This window comes from Parambassis ranga, chromosome 8 (assembly GCF_900634625.1).
Source record: "Parambassis ranga chromosome 8, fParRan2.1, whole genome shotgun sequence".
NCBI lineage: Eukaryota > Metazoa > Chordata > Actinopteri > Ambassidae > Parambassis > Parambassis ranga.
Window position 1 is genome coordinate 13,126,358 of NC_041029.1, and position 19,503 is coordinate 13,145,860.

General features: G+C 41.3%; 3 non-coding genes across 3 annotated transcripts; all 3 read left to right on the forward strand.

Annotated features, from left to right (window-relative positions):
• The first annotated feature begins 42 nt into the window (after positions 1-42).
• On the forward strand, positions 43-114 carry trnac-gca (transfer RNA cysteine (anticodon GCA)). The gene has a single exon. It is a non-coding gene; the product is annotated as a tRNA-Cys (tRNA).
• A 1,071-nt stretch (positions 115-1,185) lies between these two features.
• Positions 1,186-1,257, forward strand: trnac-gca (transfer RNA cysteine (anticodon GCA)). The gene has a single exon. It is a non-coding gene; the product is annotated as a tRNA-Cys (tRNA).
• Positions 1,258-2,422: 1,165 nt separating this feature from the next.
• On the forward strand, positions 2,423-2,494 carry trnac-gca (transfer RNA cysteine (anticodon GCA)). The gene has a single exon. It is a non-coding gene; the product is annotated as a tRNA-Cys (tRNA).
• Positions 2,495-19,503: the final 17,009 nt, after the last annotated feature.

Below are 19,503 nucleotides of genomic sequence, written 5' to 3' on the forward strand. Positions count from 1 at the left end.
AAAGTTTTCATCACTTTCAAAAGTTTTCACTATGGAAATCAAGGGGGTATAGCTCAGTGGTAGAGCATTTGACTGCAGATCAAGAGGTCTCCGGTTCAAATCCGGATGCCCCCTGTCTTTATATTTAACCATAACATATACATTTATAATCCTATGTTCCAGTATCAGGCTTAAAAAGCTGTCTTTAAATACTTGGGATAACAACTGCTGGCATCCCCAGATTGGCTCATTGGAGGCCAATGAATCTCTTGGCTATCAGCGTATGATGGAAAGGCAGTAGAATGACTAATAAATAACTGAATAATTATAAATATTAATAAACATGTCACCAAAAAATATATGACGAATACGAATACCATAAACACAATCAATATACATAGCAACACACACATATCTACATAGATATACAGTTATATGTAAGTGATCATTTAGGAGTGCAGGTGTGGAAATAGCACTGACACTAAGCATGCAACAGCATTATATCAAAGCATATATAATGTCATATGTGTGTTTTTGCACAATTGTTTTTACCGTCAAATGTGTTTTTGGGGTAAAATCTTTATATATAACCATAACATATACATGTATAATCCTATGTTCCAGTGTCAGGCTTAAAAAGCTGCCTTTAAATACTTGGGATAACAACTGCTGGCATCCCCAGATTGGCTCATTGGACGCTATAAATCAAAATAACATTTGCTCTTGGACTCCACTGGACCTTTTTCATTCATCTTCTGAGCCTCCATAATGTATACAGTGTGCCCTCTCTTTACTTAAAAGGACATTAACACAGTACCATAATTGGGCCTTAATCTTCTTAATCTGGGCCTTCATTCCAGACTGACTGGGGTTGAGCAATGGGATGAATCTCTTGGCTATCAGCGAATGATTGAAAGGCAGTAGATAATTGAATAATTATAAATATTAATAAACATGTCACCAAAGAATATATGACGAATACGAATACCATAAACACAATCAATATACATAGCAACACACACATATCTACATAGATATACAGTTATATGTAAGTGATCATTTAGGAGTGCAGGTGTGGAAATAGCACTGACACTAAGCATGTAACAGCATTATATCAAAGCATATATAATGTCATATGTGTGATGTTTTTGCACAATTGATTTTACCGTCAAATGTGTTTTTGGGGTAAAATCCATAGAAAACAGAGGGGGTATAGCTCAGTGGCAGAGCATTCGACTGCAGATCGAGAGGTCTCCGGTTCAAGTCCGGATGCCCCCTTACTCAGATGATTGCATTGTTGGTTAAAGACTACTTGTGTATATCCCTCCATTATACAAAACCACTTATTGTTACCTGAAATGAGATATTCACTGGAAACCCCTCAGCTTTACTTTTCCACTAAGAGCTCTAAGGACCTCTAAAAGCTGTTAACAACTGAACTGTTTCCATCATAATGTACATTTCTAGAGATGGATTTATGTCTTTAAAAACAATTTTCTCAACCATCATTTAACCGTGCCCTTGCTCGACCAAAAGACAAATGAATCCTTTCCTTTTCTTTAGTGCATTGCAAGATCATCTTACAACAGGACATAACAAGAAGAGAGTTAGCTAACTGTTGTTGTTTGGACCATGTATTAGTAGCCATAAACTTTATGTTTCTTGGATAAATAAAGAAGCTCAGCGCTGTGAGCCAAGTCACATTGTTGCTACAGAGACAACTCTGCAGATCCAATGAAAACAGGAAACTCTTAGCTGGTGGCTGATGTCCTATTTTAACACCCCCCCCAATCATATTTGTTCCCTTCACACTCCTCTCTTCATAACCAGGCAGACACAAGCTATTTGCATAACTGTTTGGAGTGCTCGTCACCCCCTGCTCCTGCCCTACTTCCACCCCGTCAGCCTAATGCTTCCCAGCATTCTCTCTTTGTGTCAGCCTCTGGTTGTTCTGGGAACATCAAATGATCAACACATTAAATTGGGGAGGACTTTTTGTCTAGTCTGGTCTGCTCAGACTGCAGAAATGTACTTTAATGGGATGGCCCGAATTATGAAGGACGTTGTCTCCCCAGTGTTAAAAGAGAGAGAGAGGGGGGGTGGTTTATGTTGTGGAACACGAAGAGGTGCAGAGATATGATCTGTGTGGAAGAATAGGGCTGTGGGATCTGATACTGTGGTAATGACAGGGTAGTCTGATGTATCAGACTCTCACGGGACAGCAGGCAGAGAGGACAGAGGGTGGGAAACTGCTGAGGTTTCACTCCGAGAGTGTTATGTGGGTGTTACACACATTGTGTCATTTACAGGAGGGGATCTGAGTGGCTACAGAGTTGTGGCTGTAGTGGTTACAGAATAGAATAGGAACCAATGGGAAGTGCCGTCTCTCATCATAAAAACATGGATAAGGTCTGTTATTGCTAAACTTTGCACATGTGCATGAGGGGGTATAGCTCAGTGGCAGAGCATTCGACTGCAGATCGAGAGGTCTCTGGTTCAAGTCCGGATGCCCCCTGACAGTATTATTATTATGTTATCATATTTGCAAAAGCTCTCATTAATTCATTGTATAATAAAATAGTATTAACACATAGTGACAAGCTTACATCATACCGTATTCATCAACATACATGTAGACTTATGTTTATTGAATAACCATGATCGTTCTCTCAGCAAAAAGCACCATTACTCAGTCTTTTCCACAGATATATTACTCAGTCTTAAGTGTCTCTAGTCTCAATGCTGTTGTGGAAATATTAGCAAATATTGTGCTAACATGCTCTGCCATACATTGTTCACTCGTCGAATTGCTTATTCTATTCTGTAAAAAGAATAAGTCTGATCTCTGTGGATATGAGTTGTATATCCAGGGGACAGTACCAGGCTAAAGTCCCTCTGGATGCACTTGGATAGACATACAACCAATCAGACAAAGGGAATATGTGACACAGGCAGAGGAACAAGCAGACTAGGATCAACAAAATACAAAACCAAAACCACCAAACGGCATGCAGTGCAGGGTACACCACAAAAACGAAGGCCAGGACACTCACTAAGGGTTGGCTATCAGTTCATAGTATCTCAGCCAAAGGAGAGAGTGGATAAATCAATGATCTGCCCTTATGTATGTTAATGTAGAACCATAACACCATGATCCAGCTGTGAGTAAGAGTATGGGGAGCAGTGGTAAATGCTGCGAAAAGCTCCTGCAGTAGGACTTTTATTATTCTTTTATTTATACTGGTGATGGCCATAAAAGCTCCCTGTGGATCTCACACTGCACAGCATCCTGTTACACAATCTGTTAGCCGAGCCTCTGCTACCTCTCTTTGTGGGCCTCTGGGCTTTGCGAGATCTCCCTGCAGACTGAAAGGAAACAGTCTCCATCAGGAAAATCTCTGAGATGCCTGAAGGCCCCCCCCCCCCCCCGCAAGCTTTTTCAAAACATTCACTCAATCATCACTACATTATTCTACATCTGTTGCTATTTATGACTTTAATGAATGTTTGCTCTGCATCCAGAAGTCCATTAGCAACCAGAAGGAATAATTAGCCAACCCTTTCATTTTCACAGTCTACAACATGTCAGCCTTGTTGTTTTTATGACTCATGTGGAATTCAGTTCATGTTTTTGTAATGTGGAGTGGCAAAGTTCAGTCATGGCGGCTTATTGTTTACCAGGAGAGAGCTCCACAAGGAGCAGGATGATATACAGAAACAAGGGAGGCCAGACAAATTAAGGGGGCCATGACAATGAAAAGCAGATGTGACTGGAGGGCAGTGAAGTTACAGAGCTGGCAATGTGAGAACAGTAGAAGACATTAGAGAAGAAGGAATTCCACCTAACTCATGGCTGAATTTGTCACCAAGCAGTTTTTTTCTACTATAAGGAGCACCAAATTATGATGGACTACACTTACATTATGCTCAGTACATCCCAACGAAGCTGATCCACGCCTCTGGGAAAACCAAGATGAATTAGTTTGAGCCACACTCTTTTAGTCCAGAGAGTGCAGTAACATGTTTTTAGCATACCTTCATTCAAAAAACTCCCAAAAAATCTGCAGAGATATGACACATGGTTACATTTGTGCTAACAGAACATATGATTGCATTGACCAACGTCATCAGATCATTGGACTGATACAACCACGAAAGTTCATGTTAGTAGGTTAGGGGGATATGTGCAGCGTTGTAGACTGTCACTCAAAAGTCCATGGTTCAAGTCCCCCTGACACTGTGAGCTGTTTTGTTTTTGCCCATGGTTATATTTTTAATCTTGGTTGGATTTGGCATAAAAAAATGAACTAAAATTGTTTCAGTGTTAAAGTGTTAAAAAAGATTAAGGGGTGAGTTAAAGGTAGGGTAGGAGATTTTGAAAACTCATTGAGAGTCAGCCAGATTTTGAAAGTAAACACATGCCCCTTTCTCTCGGAGCTCACCCCGAAGCCACGCCTCCCAACCAGTCTGTGACTTCGGCCATCATGCACGTACCTCTCTGGTGCGAGCAGAGCAGGAAGAGAGTGACAACCAGCCAATATCCGTGCAGGGGCGCCTCGTAGGATTGGCTGATGTTTTTTGCGTTTTATAGCTTCCACAGATGATTAATATTCTTCGTTTTAAAGCGAAACTGCCGAACTAATTGGTTGCTATCGGATTGTAAAGAGAAGTTACACTAATTTAACAAAAAGTGCATCAGAATGAAATCTCCTACCCTACCTTTAAAGATCCTTCAAAGCAATTCATTGTTTTACAGTGATTTCTGCATGCCGTTTTTTGGTCCTATCCAAAAAATAGTTCCAAACACCTATTCAACATGACCAAATGTGGATAAACAAATCCGAACTACAATGTTGACCTTTAAAGCCAAACACACACAGTATATTAACATCATTATACGTCCCAGGGTTTTAATTTTTGCTGTGATCTCTTATCAGTTTCCAGCTTTGTAAGCTCATTTATGTCCCTGATCTGATGATTGTTATTAATATCAGAGAACTAGTATTAAATGACAGCCAGACTATTCAGTATTAAAGGATGAAGCTTAATAAGGCCAAGCAGGGGTAGCCACATGGCATCCATTGAACAAGCCACCTGTCAGGGAATCCTGCACAAACACACACACACCTTCCTGCCAGACTGTCCATCCTGGTCAGATGAGGGAATCTGTTCTGTTTGTCACCGAGATTAATCCCTGGCACCAGACTTGGTTCAGTTCCAGCCAGGGAAAGGAGAGCAGCTTCCATCCCACAGGGCAGCGGTTTATCTCTTGTCCTGGGTCCAACTGGGCTGATCCTCTCATATTAAATGGATTAGCAGAGGCCTTGTTCTACTGTCAGGGGCTCATGAAAAAAGAGTTTTAGCACACACTTTTTAAACAGAAAATGTAAATGATGTAGTCATTTAAAAGACATTTTCAACCTGTGCAACCAGAGACTGCTTTCTTGTTTCACACAATTCTGAATAATAGTGTCAGAGACATGATTCTCAGCTCTGAGTATCAGTGTTTAGCCCTTGTAGTATCCGTGGGAAACTGTAGTATCTGAGCTGCTTAGAAGCCTTTTTGATTTCCCACGGGAGACATACATGACAGTTTGGGACCCAAATGCTGCATGACATGACTGGGATAGAACAGATCATGTTACGGATATCAGGAAAAATTACATGTATGAACACCCTGAACTTTACTGCTGCCTTACCAGAAGGATTTATCAAGACCTTATCAAGAAGGAAGGTCTCTGCCAGTCTTTGAGTTGACGGATAGAAGGTGCCCCTCCCTGTCTGTACTGTTAAATTAATCTCCTTCGGAAGGCGGCCGACCCCTCGCTCCTTGCTCTAACAGGGTTCTGTACAGGCGCCACAGCTAATCACGCCGGTTAATAGGAGGGCTGTCTGTGGTCGCGGCCCTTTAGAGGTGCTGGGCACAAACAGACCTGACCCTGGATCAGTGCCCCCTGGTCCATTCCCTGCACTTTTAATCTGTTGTGATTAAGAGCCAGCAGACTCCACGTGGATATACATGATGCTGCTGCAAAAAGCTGAGAGTTTGTCCATGTCCATGTAGAGATTTTTGAAAGAAGTTTGTGATTTTTGTTCTTTGGATTTCTAATATTTTAATGCTGAAAATGATGTTTTCCCAAAGTCCAATGAGGTCAAAACTTCCAAATGTATGAATATAACTGTATAACGTAGCAATAATAACTGCGTGATAAGGGAAAAACTTTGCAAGGAATAATAGTGCAACACCTAAATATATAATACGATGGCAGTGCTAACATGGTTAGCATGTGTGTGTGAACATTTTTTTAGGGGGGGGGGGTTGTCGGCAGCCATAGTTAACACAGAGTTTTGTCTGTCCACCCCAGGAATCCATCATGTGATCTACAGTGAGCCACCCCCGCCTCAGCTGGACTGAGATGGACCCAGTATCATTAAAGCCTGTGTGCTCTATTCACTGCGGCCCCCACACTTACTCACTGGCCCTTTCCCACAACCTCCAGGCACCTTGGAGGAAGTCATCCAAGCATAACTGTGCTCCTTAATCAAAGGCTGAATGTAGAAGTTGTCCCGGAGGTTGGCTGCTGCAAGTGCGGCATTAGCAAAGCACATGCTCTCCTTTCACGGGGGAAACAATGCGACCCATTGTGCAGGGCCACAAGTGTCTATTTTGATTTAAAAGGGGATCTCAGAGGCAGATAGACAATGATGAGGGACTAACAGGAACGACGCGCAGGATACCTTCAGGAAAGTCTAAAAATGAAGAAGCCCTGCCTGTCACGCTTTTAACAAACAACCACTAACCATGGAAGATACCATCAGCTGCTTCATGCTCTGCTGTGACAAGTCCCTGTTGTAACTGATGTAACTCTAGTGGGCCTCTTACAGATGTCACAATAAGAGCTTACTGTGATAAACTGGTGAGATCCTTTTACCCCGATAACAGCATTAGACAAGTCATTAAGCTCAACACACACAAGGCAGACCTGATAAATGACATAAAATCCAATTCATTTGGGCCCCTTATTTCATGATATAGGTAGAGTGAGACTCTTGAGATACATCCGTCCTCTGGCCTCTACATTTACGTTTATAAATAGCGGTGAGACATCTTTAAATAGGACATTGTTTTGTCTATTGTCTATCCATCTCTGTACTGTCCTGATCACTGATGCTGAAGCACTGCAGTAAACATCCTCTGACCCTTCTGACCCCCCCCCCCCCCCCCCCACTCCCATTAATACACTCCATGTACCTAATCCTTAGTTACATTACCAGTACATCCACGCGTCTAGAATATGAAAGAAAAAATATTTTCAAATTTAAACACATTTAAATATTTCAGTATATTATTTAGTTAATTTTGTAGCAGGCAAAGCTCTAATCGTTATACAGTAGACAGCTAGAGAACATAGTCTAACATTTCAGAGCTACAGAGTCAGAAATTGTCCTCGGAAAATGGTGGAGGAGACCAAAAACTAAAAAGTTCATTATGTGACCTCCAGCTGAATGATCGTGCTACTGCTGGATGTGTAAAAAGAGACAATGTTGAATCAGAAACAATGCAAAAATCAAAACTAGAGAATTACTGTCACCACCACTATAGCTTCCAATGATGTGTCAAGAGTACTTGTATTTGTGTTACATTTGAATTGAACACTTGTCTTAGCAGTAAATAAAACTTGCCTCGACATGTTTTCTCTCTTTAACGTGATTAGGCTCAGCATCAGCCTGTTTAAGAGAAGCCTTTTAAAAGGATGTTTTGGAGCTCGGAGTTGGAGGGTGGGGGGGTTATGCTGGAGTATTGGCTCCCCATTCTTCCCATTATCCTGCTTTCCATTTTCATTGGAACCAAGGCCATCCATCAGGAGCCCCTATAGGCCCCTTTCAGGGCCGAATAAAAGGATCACTGTGGACGGACCTGTCTGTGGGTTGCTTAGACATGGAAGACAACAGATGTGTTAAACCTAGTCAGCTCCCTCACAAAAGCCCGGGCAGTCAGGGCTGCATGCCTTCTAATGGAGAAGCAGCTTTATGTTAATTGCTGAATGGAGTCAGTCATTGCTGTGAGCTTTCGGTGAGCTTGTACAAGAAATCCCCCCCCACCACCCCACCACCCCACCATAAAGGAGTCTTCACTTCCCTCCACTTTCAGGAAGAAAAGGCTACAAAGAACAGGCAGTAAAATTGTTACAGGGTCTATAACCAAACTGCACCTTTATCCCACAGAGATCTGCTGGGTCATTTTATCAGGCTGTAAAACTACAACTGGACTTTTTTTCATACTGACTTCAAATTAGGAGCATTGATTGCTCTCCAAAGGATCAATACTACTAATAGCTCAGTTAGAAGTGGATTGTAATGCATAGACTGTTGTAAATCTACAATCAGTGTGAAAATGAAACATCATACAATAATTGTTGCAATATAACAATTCAATAAATAATATAAAATAAAATAAAATAAAAGCTAAGCAATTACCAAAAGTTAGATCCACATAAGTGTCATCAGCAAAGTGTCTCCACTTCAGTATTTTGTTATGGGTATCAATACTTCATATACTCAAATTTATATTGATAATGTAAGCAGAAATTTAAAGGCACAGTTCACCCAATAATCAGGGGGGGGAAAGTTCCTATTAAGCCAATACTACTTACACTAAAACAAGATTAGATTAGATAGATTAGATAGACACCATAGAAAATATATGACTATTTGATTTGACTATTTAAACTACCCTTTAATATAAGCATCTTAAAATATAGCAACATCATACTATTTTCAATGAAATGATCCGTGGAAATCTGCCTGTGCTGGTTAGATGTAAAAACATATTGAGAACAGTGACGTGTTGTTAGTTTATAATCATTATTGTTTAGAATATTCACCACAAAATGTATAATATTTAATTACAAAAAAACATTTTCTTTCCTAAACTGTTTATAATGATAAAACAATGGATATCTGTGATTGTGCCCTCAGCAATGTAAACGTGGTTTATTTGGGCTCTTGCTGCTGATAACAATAGAAAACATGGCTGCTAGTATGATAGCAACGTGCAGCAGTCCTGTATTACTGTGGGAATTAGATAATCCAGTGAGATCGCAACACCACTGGTTCATTTTATTTACCTACTGTACATCAAATCTAATACAACACTGTGCAGTGCAGGCTGCTTAAAACACACATGACATATCAGACGGAGAGGGGAGGGAGGGGAAATTCAACTTCTGCACCCCAGTATCCTTTTGTGAGGAGGAGCAAAGGTCCCAGCATCAAATCCCGGAGCCTAAACAATGGGAGCTTGGCGTGGACAGCCTGAGGCGAAGCCATCTGCCGCAGAGAGAGTGGAGTCTCTTTGTCAGCTATTGTGGAATGTGGAAGCAGATTGATGAGGGCCGGGTGATTCCTTTAGGGCCTGACGAGGCAGCAGGCAGCGAGCCCAAATAGACACCAGTGGGAACTCCCTCTCCTTCTGTCTCAGCGTGTCACATGACACAGTCAGACACTACAACCTGAGGGAATAAAAAAAGGGAAAGTTCTATGCTATCAACAATCACTCCTACTAAAAATAAATGTGTATCATTGATGCCTTGAAGCAGACTGAAACCTGTTATATATAAGAATGGATGCAGTTCTGCATGATTGTGTGTCCTGGCTTGGGTGATGACCTTTAACCCTCTCAGCAGGTGTGTGTGTGCGTTGATGGTCTTTATTGCCAGTTTAGAAGCTCTCTGGCTTTTGGAGTGGGTGGGTCATTGAGAGAGGTTGGAGGGGTTCAGAGGGGGGGTGGACAGGGCAGATGTTGTATGAGAAATCCCCCGGGGAAAGTGTGCCGCCACCAAGGGAAGGGGTCGGGGCAAAAGAGGCGGATCTCTGACACAACCAACACAATACACAGCAAAGGTTTCCATGGCAGCTTGCTGCATCACTAAGCCGTCTGTTCTCTGGGACATAAAATGGCACTTTAGGCTGTGGGATCGCTGACAATAATGGCCTTTTATTTTGATTCCTGTAGCAGATGAATCTGGTTCAAAATCAGAGGCAGTGATTCGATTTAATTTCAGCATATAATGAAACCTAATTAATACAATAATTAAATTTAAAATCGCCACTGTTGAATGAAGAAATCTCACATATGCACAGACTTATACACACAGAGTGTGTATATTGTGCAGTTAAAGGCCACAGCTGGTCAAGAGGATGTTAACATGCAACATGTTTGTGCGTCATTCCTATAGCTGCTCTCTGCGTTTGTTCTGGTCTACCAACACAACAACACTAAATCCTGACCGATAAACAGTGACTATAATAAGAAACTTTAATGTGTGGGGGCAGTTTCAGCTGCGGCAAGAGCTTCAAAGCTATTCAGAGATAAAAAGAAACGGCTTGTTGTCTTGGACTGTTTACTGTGGCCTGACCATGAGTCATTTCCTTTAAGATGTGACTTTCTGCTAATGTCTTTGATTAAGCACTAATCGGCCAATAAGAACAAAGCTAGTCTACTGCTTCTAGCGTCCTTATTGGACATGTTGCTGGACAAAAATCTTAAAAGGAACACCTCGTGATAGCACAGTGGCTTGTTAAAGAAGATTTATTGCATATTTTTACAGAGTTTTTAGTATCTAACCTTGAACATCAAAGTTTTAGTAGCCATAAAAAGTCATGTGATGAATCTGCAAAGAAGAACTTTGATCCTCTCAAAGACTGCTCTTCATTTGAGTAATAAATAGCCTGAAGGGAAACAATAAACATTACGAAACATTCAGCTGAAGCACTTTAAAAATGAGCAAACGTTGCCTCTCAGTCCAGCTAAATTTTATTCTGCATGACCTCGTATGTACCAGAGGGCTCTGCCATCCTACAAAGGGCCTTTTTTTTCTGACACAATGCTCACAGGCCAACCGCTTTGCCTCTTTATGCAGAAGATGTCAGTCCTGTGACGCATGACATTTGTATAACATTACCAGGGTCACAGCCCAGAGTCAAGATGATCGGCATGGATGAAAGAAAAGTGGGTCAGGGCTCTAGACAAATCTTGGACTTCAGAAGAAAGCACAGGTCAGAGTATACTTAGATATGCATCTTCAGCCGATGCACAGTGTTTGAAAAGAAACCCTCAATGCCCCAGGTCATCGCTCTGTGGAAGTATTGTTGAAGAAGAAGTCTCATATCATTATGATCATCATTAGATTGGTCAAATAACAACATCTATTCTAACTGCTCCAAAATGCACAGTTGTTTACATTGTGCTCAGGGCCGACCCTAACCAATTTGGCACCCTAGGCAAGATTTCAGGTGGCACCCCATTGCATCGCAGTAAATTCCACTGCTAGTGTACATATACTCACAAGAAACTTAATAGCTATGTCTTAGACATTCTTTTATTTAAATAAAGCAATTGTACATTCAAAATACTTAATGAAGAATTAATGAAACAAATACAAATTCAAGCTGCAAGCAGCATTGCGGGCCCTCGCACACCTTGCGATCTGCAGGGCCAACGCTGTCTTCTCTCCTATGCTCTCGTCTCTTATACTCTCCTGTCCTTCGCTGTCCTCTCCTCTCATTTCCAGAGATGTACAACAAACACACGTTTACAAGACAAAGTTCCTGTTGCCAGTAGGTGGCGCTATGACCGTATTATCCTATTAGCATATATATCTGTTCAGACTCGGGTCCATAGCAGTACTGTAAGATTTTGTCCACATTGCATGAAGTATGTTGGTGGTACTGCACTTTTGAGTTTTGTAATGTGTCTATTTCCTATGGTGTCCTGAGTGGACTCAGTGAATTTCAGCTGGATTGGATAAAGTATGCAAGGCGTGAAAAGTTTTGTAGCAGGGTCACAAATTGCCAAACATGACCAAATAATTAAACACTGACACCAGGCAAAGTTGTAGACAGTGTTGCATCAAAAGAGAGAATATTAATAATTTGTGGAAGTGATAAGACGCTAAGAACATCATGCAGTCCTCCTGGTGGACCCTGTAAGAAACTCGGCTGAGCTGATCCTTACAGGCCACCAGGTGGCAAACCAGCCGATTCGGCAGGTTTGTCACTGTCTTCCTGCTCTGCGCGCACCAGAGAAGTACGTGCACTCAGTGAGCATCAATGCTGAGTTGTACAGCAAGACTACGACTGGTGAAAACACCGGAATATGGCAGAGAAATTACCAGTGAGTGGGAAAAGCCACCACCAGCAAAAGGATTGATGCAGAAAGATGTGAGTGGTTATCGGTACGACTTCACCACTGACAACGAATGAGGGAGCAGAAGCGGCTACAAAGTGATGAAGATTGTTTTTACAATATTTGATGATTTTTCATCACTGCATAGCCAGTTTAACCAGCATTCAGTTACTTGTTGAGCTGAATCTTTTGCCAGTAGGAGAAGAGCGGAGTGATGCTGGCAGCTATCACCAGGCTAAGTGCTAACATGAGGCTAACAGGCTCTGGTCGGCAGCTTTCTGCATTTTAATGCAGGCTTTATTCCATTAATCAGTTTCTCAGAGTTTCTGTTTGATCGGTAAGCAAACAAACATGATGTGGATACTTGTTGTCACGACAGTGCTGCTCAGCATGCTACGTTGTTCTTTGTTGTTGTTGTAGCTGCGTCCTCAGCTCTGCTGAAGGAGAGCAGAGCAGCGTCTTCTGTCATATGAGCTGCTGCTGTTATTGTTAAGCTTCACTAGTGCACTCTTTATGGCTTGCTGTAATTACTGTACATTATGTAATTGTGATATTCTCTCCACAGCTCTGTGATCTTATAATGACCAGACACTGTCTATCACTTTGCCTGGTGTCAGTGTTTTGCAGCCGGTCACGTCAATATGATAGATAGCGCGTGTTGAGTTTAACTAATCGCATGTCCAATGTTCCCTGAAGGCACCATGGCCGAGCTAAGGCCTCAGCCCAGAGCGGGCTCTGCCTCAGCATTCAATGTCATGCTGTCACTCAGCAGTCCACACCCATGTCCCACCCCCTGCAAAACTGGGGCCAAAACCTCAAAGGTAAAAAAAGGAGAGGCGAAAGTGAAAAAAAGATTTGAACCTGAAGAAATAAGATGTGAAACTGTAAAAAATTAAGGTTTGAATCTGAAAACTAAAAATCTGAAAATAAAATATATGAAAATATATACTGAAATGAAACCTGAAAATAAACAATTTATTCAAAAGAATTTCAAAGTTGATTCAAAAAATGATTTGAACTAAAAAAAATCTTACTAAGTTTTAGTGAATTAATTTTATTATTTCAAGTGAACAAAACTTGTGACCCTGATTTGGCTCCATAGAGAGGAAGCTTAGTGATTACTTAAGCCTAAATGAATAAAACAGCACAAGACCTCTGGACTTCCTCTTTTCCATACAGAGCCAGAAGATAAGTCTCGGTGTCCCTATCTTACGCCAAAAAGGATACAGGTACCTTCAGACCTCCACGTGCCAACACAAACATGGAAACATCATCAGTGCGTGTGCAGGGGTGGAGGGAGGAGAACCTTTTTCCTCTTTGGAAATCTCTCTCTGATTAGCAGGAAGAGGTCATCGTCCTCTGACATCTCTTTGTCTCTGAAGCATTGGACGGAAAAGGTTCTGATTTCCCAGGTCATCACTGCCGCTTCCTTGGTCATCTGACCCGGCTCACCGTGACCTCTGCCGAGACATCAACATCATCACATATCCGGGAAAGTGTCCTCATTGTGGTGATGCTTTGTAGTCAGCATGCCGTAATGTTTTTTCCTGTAATATCAACAAACTATTTCATGGATGCACAGAGTGTCCATAAGAGTCCACGGATATGTTTTTACATGCGAGAACAGGGAGGCCATCCCTGTTTAAAGCATGAAAAACAGGACATAGGCCAGCTTTAGCCTCTGGATGCCAAATTCAGCCTGGAAATAACATAATACAGGCCAGACATTAGAGACAAAAACACAGAGGGATAACATATATGGAAATGACAAACATGAGTTGGAAGTTCAAAGGCTTTTAAGACATGACAAGTAATGCTGTAATGCATCTGGGATCATTTGTAGATGAAAAAAGACCATTTAGAACAAAGTCTTTGTAATTTTACAAGACTTCATGGCGAGTTCGTGCCTTAGTTACTGCCTTTTAACAACACTTGTGGCTTCCTATGTGTCATTTTGTCAATGTTATGTACATGAAGTGCTTGTGTTGAGTCTCAAACCCTCTGTGTGCTTTAAAAAAGAGGCTTTTTTAAAAATGATTCCCAAGACATCATTCCTAATCAGGATTCTGTCTGTGTTGGCGAAGACTGGAATAACAGGACGAATACTGAATAGGATGTGAGCCACCCAACTTTGACCTCCATCTGTGCAGTTTCCTCTCCCTGGGTGGGACTCCTCCTTCTCCTCCCCTCTGCGCCCAGGCCTCTAATATTCACAGCTCTCCCAATCATGTCTGGAATTATGCAGTGCTACGACCTAGTACTAGCACTTTCTCAGGGCGCTAAGGTTAGGCACCCTGGTGCAGTTGAGGCTTTTTTTTTTTGTTGCCGTTGGGCTGCTGCCACCGGAGATATTAATCTGAAGTCATGGAGCAGGAAATCAAAAATAAGCTGTAGAACACAGTGAATTGGTGGAAACATCGAGTTAATCCGCCTTCTCCATAACAATAAACAGACTTGTTTCTCAGAAAACATCTCAGTGCTGAGATCATCTCAGAGAGGAGCGTCGTCTGAACACGGGGCATTGTGGGAAATAAGATTGTGCCTTAAATTAAGCAAACAGAAAGGACGGGACAGATTAAAAGTCACAAACAGAAAGCAGAAAAACAGTCATAATGGAATTATGATAAGATTTGCTAGATGTCATGTTGTCTGCCTAAATTCTAACATTAAGACTCTCACAGTGAATGTTTGGCCTGAAAATCCTCATCTATGACCCATGACTGTGTGTGTTGCAAACCTTTACAACAAACAAGGATTTACATAGATTACATGCTACATGAAGACAAAACCCACATTTGCCTGGTTGGCTCATTTGTCTGTGGAGTCAAACGCTTCCAGCATGGGGTTCAGTCCTATGCATCATTCAATCCCCTCAGGAAGTGTGTGCACCAGTGCAGGCAGAGGAAGTTTACTCTGCTGCTCAACAGATCACTGTTTATGTTGGGGCCACCTCGAAAGGATGCAGAGCAGCTTTGATTTTTTTTTTCCATGTGTGTATCATTACTGCTCAGTTACATCGAATGTGGACAGTTGGTTGGCCTTGTTGTTACTGAAACCTAACTTTAGTGCTCAATTGTTGGGTGGGATGCTCTAATTCTCCTCATACAAAAGTGCTAATGCTACTGCAAACCTTTCTATTTAGTGCACTGACTCCTTGCTGTAGCAGCTGATTGTTCCTTAATCTGTTTTTACATTACACTTATTTATTGAATGACTTCTAATAACGTCTCATGCAACCATTACAAAAGCCACATTTGGTTTGATAATAAATGCAACCAGATAGGACACATGGTTAGATTTATGCTAACACGGAGCACATTGTATAGTATGATGTCATTCACAAAAGACAAAAGATGTAGATGAGAGGTGGTGGGGGGGTTATGTGCAATGACTTCTACTCAGGAGTCCAGGGTTCAAGCCCCCTAACACCACCAGCTGTTGTGTTTTTTTTTTTGTCTGTGGTTAAGTTTCACTTTAAATCGTGCTTGGATTTGGCATCTACTGGTAGAAACAGAGTGAAGGGTTAGGTATAGATCATCTTAAAAAAACAAACAAATTCATAACATTAAACACAATTTATGAGGAAGACCATTCTCTTTTCCAGGTTGCCATTTTTTTGCTACAATTGCAACAGGTTCCCAACGTATTGGCTCTTGAATAAAAAAGATCACATTTTGTTTTATTTTGGTAAACGCAGTATGAATCATATGTCAGAGTTGAATTGAAAAAGATTTTTCACTTTCTTTTTTCTGTAAGAAAGTTAGTAGTAAGTAAGTAGCTGCCCATTCTACTAATGGAAGCTGATTACAACTGATTGTGACAGGAGAGCCTCCCTCACCGGCAGTCTTCAGATATGTGTCTCTGTAACACTCTGCTGCTGTTTGTTGGATATGTTGAATGTCATAAAGTGCCTTATGGTGTGTGACATCATTAGTAGGAACTATAAAAGAACTATATATTTGAAAATATGTGGTCAGGGTCATTGTTTAAATCAGACCTCTCTGTGGAGATTCTTTGGCTGTTTCTCAGCTGTGTGGGTGACACTCCTGTGGCTCATCATCTAATCACTTCCTGTAATCCATATGTCATTTCGATAGCATAAACAGAACCCTGTGTCATGTCTGGAGGATGTAATAAGGGCTTTTTTTCTCATGTAAAGAAAGAGGTTCATATAAATGTTAATGGATGGCTATTTTCAACATTAATTTGTGAGGATACATGTTAAAAAAATGTCTCCTGCTCACAGTCATTCCAGCTAACCTGGTTAGATTTAGGTTTTCCAAAGACAAAGCCCTTTCCCTTCTCTGTTGTATCGCACTACAAGACCGCTAAACTTTACTAGGTCTGGCAATCCAACATCAGTGCCGCCTTGCATGGAATAGCCTCAGAATCTAATTATGAGTATCATGTATGTGGCTAAAATGCATGTGTGGAAACATATACAGCTAATGTGTGGCGCTAATGTAGCATTTAAGCTCTATTAAGCCTATAAACACAAACACACGTCCATCTGCTCTGCCCTTCTGACAGAGTATATTTTCATATGTTTCAAAGTGCCATTTAGTCCCCAGAGGCCTAAAGTTACAAAACATAGTTTCCTCTCTTTGAATTTTGGTGGTCTTACTGATGCAATCTATCTTAAGATAAGGAGATTTGCTGTTTGCTTTAGCAGGGACAAAAAAATGTCAGCTTTGTTTTTTTTTTCTTTTGGGGAATGTTTGGGATCTGCTCTTATCTCCATCGTGTTTTACACACTGGGGTGAAACAGAGATGTTCTGGCAGCCACACGCACAATGGCACAGGGTTATCAGCTGTGTCACTTCAGCTTCTCTTGTTTTTCAGGGAGGGAGGTACTGTTTCAAAAATTTTTGTCTGGCTGTATGTCAGCCGGGGTCACGACTGAGGACACGGAGGTCATGCACTCTGGAAAAGCTCATTTTCATTTTCCACACAAAGGCACCATTTAGTCCTCTCATATTCTTGTATTTACATTTTTGGAGATCTGGTGCTGAAAAACTGGTGCTATATGAGCATTAATGACTAATCCGTAGGAGATCCCATGAGAGAAAAAACCTTGCTGCTTCTGTTTGTATTCTCTGAGACCTAAAAAAAATCGTTATATCCTCTTTTGTGCTTATTGACTGTCTACAAAGGACACACAGTCCAAGTCATTCAGACAGTGATTGGGTGTGCTCGTTCCATTTGATCTCTTTTGTCCTCTCCTCAGCTGTAATTTACTGAAGCAAGAAGATACTCTTTTTTTCTCTCTCTTCATATAGAAACTAGTAATGAAACAGATCATTGTGAAACGCCCTTTACTTCCTTCCTTTTGTGTGTGCAGGTACAGGCCCCATTTGAGGATGTCAGGACATACAGTATAACCCCCACATGGTTATGAAGGCAGCACCCTTTAGTGTTTACAGGACAGGAAATAAAATATGTATACGTGACCACAATGCCTTTGTGCATGCTCAGCTGTGTAATCTGTGACCCTTGTGTGTGTTTCTGATCTATGCCTACTTTTTATTTTTCACAGTTCCAAACTTATTATGCATAACTCTCTACTCAGCTTATGGCACATAAGCACTGATTATAATCATTATTCCACTAAGTTCCTTTAAAATGTTACTTTGAGTGCTGAATCTTGTTGTTGGACCCCATTTTATTTTTATCTTCCCTGCATTATGCACCCCCTACACTGTCCACAGTGGCAGTATGAGGTATATATATATAAAAAAAATATTCCTGTTCTGGCTTTCGTGATGTTACTTAGAAACTGACAACATACATACACAGTGTTTCAAATTAGCGTTTTACACCTTAGACACACAATGGACTGTACCCCACACACACTGACTGTTTACATGCAGTGACACAGTAACAGCAATGTTATTTATTTATTTTTCATCAATGTACCTTAATATCCAATAACTGCACAATTTGCACAACAGCTGATGTAGCACACGTACACATTTATATGTGTATAGCTCCACTTACTTCCATAGTTTATATTTGTATGTGTACTTATTTGCATGCTCTTCAAATGGCTGTCTTTGTAAATTATTCTATTTTTTTGTTGGGACCTTAAACCTTTATGGAAATTCAATGTGAGCAGCAAAGTAAGACTTTCATTGCACAGGGAAATGTTCCATAGGCCTATTTCTCTGTATACATATGTGCTGGTCTTGTGTGTCTTATATATACACTGAATGCTTTATACTGAATCTGATTCCCTTTTTTTGCCCAACTAACTACTAACCTGGATCTATTAAAGGTTTCTTCCTGTTTGAAATGGAACTGTTCCTTTCCTCGATCCTCTTGGTTTTACTCTGAGGGTCCACTTGCTCAAAAAATGTAAGTGGTTCATCTTTTGACAAAATGTAGAATGCTACACTCTTACATTACAAATATCCTTTTTGTTGTTCTTGACCCAGGAGGTCACGTTCCCATCCATAGTGGCATCTATTTTACCCAGGAGTAGCACATTCAGGATGAGCCAATGAAAGTCTAATTAGGACTCAGCAAAGCACAGAGTAAACTGGGCCGGTATCTGTTTGAGGTGGTGGGAACCGAGGTCACACACAAACTCAATGGTGTGTTTTCTCAGGGAAGATGAGTGAAAATTAAAAGGATCCCTCATCATTCTGGTTTGCTGAAGAAGGCTGTGTGAATTAGGTCTTACAAACTTCATCCTATTTACATGTGACAAACCACACTTCATGATTAAAACTGATGATGACACACACAGCTCCAAGAGCAGTCCCTGACAATCAAAGCAATCTGTGCTATAACAGATAAGAAAGAAGATCCACCGGAGGAAACAAGATGGAGAGATCGATTACTCGAGTTTTCCCATGATCCTGCCCCTCTCCAGGGAGAAGCGAGCTCCTGCTCCGGCGCTGCGTGGGTCTCTTAACTGTCATTATCACCGATGGAAGCCACAATAGGCCAGGGAGATGAGATAACATTGTGAGCGGTGGAGCAGCAGGTGAGAGCCTCAGCGGGGCACGATTAGGTGTCCGGGTCCCAGGGTGTAGCATTGCCTTAGGGGCCTCAGGGGCCTCGGGCCCCCCGCCATCTGCCAGGGTGAATTCCTTTTGCTGCACAGGAACCACTCAATAGCAGCACAAACTGTTGCTGCGGGGCGTTGCTTTGAGTTTCTCCTGTTACCTTTTATGCTAACATAGAGAACACTCTACAGTTCTTTTGTTACAGAAACTCAAAGAATGCAACACAACAAAGATGAAACTCTCGGTATTTGTGTAGCCATTGTAGTTATTTTTGTGTATTTATTAACAATAATGCTGCTGCAGGGCACTTGTCAGATATGTGGCCCA